This window comes from Aplysia californica, unplaced genomic scaffold (genome assembly GCF_000002075.1).
Source record: "Aplysia californica isolate F4 #8 unplaced genomic scaffold, AplCal3.0 scaffold00126, whole genome shotgun sequence".
NCBI lineage: Eukaryota > Metazoa > Mollusca > Gastropoda > Aplysiida > Aplysiidae > Aplysia > Aplysia californica.
In genome coordinates, this window is record NW_004797396.1 from 1145312 (window position 1) to 1147284 (window position 1973).

The window sequence follows — 1973 nt, forward strand, 5'->3', positions numbered from 1 at the left end:
TATATATTATATCCCGCTGAATTTTTCGAGGGTTAACACAGTACTCCCAGCCAGACCTAATGTAATTGTAAGTGTAGGCGTAAGTGATTTAGGCCACAATCGACACAATTTAGGTCATTTAGGAAGCGGGCTTCGACCCTGCCTGACTGTCAGCGCCAACACGGGCTGAGAGGATACAACGTCCCGGCAGAAAGACGGAAATACTCCAGAACAATTTTCCCCACACACGAGAATCGAACTCGCGTGCTGTGCGTGTGATGGCCAGGCATCTAATCACTCTACCACAGACGCTGCTGATGTAGATACTGGCAGAAAGATTTTAATATTAGTAAGAGTTTTCCGGCACTTTCAACACAATAAGGTCATATAAGTGCCGAAGATTAGAGGTGTTACAAGAGTGTAACAAACACAAAAAGAAGGAGGGGATGTAAAGACGATAGACGTTTGATAAGGAAAGAAGGAGCAAACCGCACCAGAACACCCCCAACCACCCACACAGACAAAAACAAACGGAGAAACACAACAAGCAGGACATACGAGTGGCACCCTACAACCGCCCGCAAACTGTTCTTCACGTCCCCACAGTTTGGTTTGAGTTTTTTGTAAGAATTTTACGACACTTCCAACATAAGAAGGTCTCATAAGTGTCGAAGATTATAAGATGCATTACTAGAGAGTAATATATATATATATGTATGCTCTGAAATTATCTCCTTTCACTCCTCTAACAATATTCTGTCGTCTGCTTTCGTCTCCACTTTCTGCCTCCACCCCCTCCTCTGGGCTCCTGATTCTTTCAGCAGCCTTTGTACTGCTACTCTTTGGCTCCTTCTTACTACTGTCTTTCAGCCACACCCCTGATCTTCTGGTAGGAAAGATCTACACCTTACCTTCTCGGACAAGGGCGAAAAATCTCCGAGTTCCCGTGTGCAAGTTGCGCACGTTAAAGATCCCGTCGTGGTCTAAAATCGATAAGAGTAGGCTAAGGCCGCCACCGGGACAAAATTCAAAATTTCCTACCTACTGAAAATGTTTAATGTTTCTCGCGCGCTCATATTATCTTATGCAGTTGCAAGCGCCGTAAAACGCTTACCAAAAACATTTTTTTTAAATGTTGGCCTCTCACTTAAAGTTGAAGGCGGAAAAAGTGGGACGCGGCAAAAGGTTGTCGAGTATTGGCTTAAACTTGAGAGAAAGTAAGTAAGAGTGTGGGTTTAACACCTATCATTCCTATCAACAATGTAAAGTTATTGAATATTGAAGGGGTTGACATCCGACTTTAACGCCCGTCTCCGACAGGATCAAGCCAAATGGGTTGAGAGCCTTGAATACTCCACAAAACGACGTAAGTTTAAGAATGCTCACACTGGGACTCGAGCCAAGGCCATCTGCTCTGTAGCCCAGCATGTTGCCAACTGAGCTAACAGAGCGCCCTGGGTGGGCCAGGAAACCTTGAACAACACTACAGCTTCGGGGGAAAATATACTGGCGATCTTTCGACCATGAAATTGAAATATGAAATATTGCACAGATACATCAAGGAAAATGGATTATTTGGTGGCAAAAACGTCTCTTTTGTGACAAAACTTTGACGACAGGGGTGACATCCAACAGTCACACATCAATACGCTGTGTGTGATATCCATGACAGTTATTTTTATAACGTTACCTACTTTTCTTTTAGTTTTAGTAGAGGTTTTACGGCGCTCGCAACTGCATAAGGTCATATGAGCGCCAGAAGATTAGAGGTGTTACTAGGGAGTAGCAAACATAAAAAAGAAGGAGGGGAGATAAAACGATAGATGTTTGATAGGAAAGATGGAGCAAACCACACCAGAGCGCCCGCCAACCACCCACTACCTACTTTTCAAAGTACTTAGTACTACCCACGTGAAAGATAAAGCGTAAAGCCTCAGAAGTTTAGATTTAATACACAACTAAAAAGTGATACCTTTCTTTTGATAGCCATATAT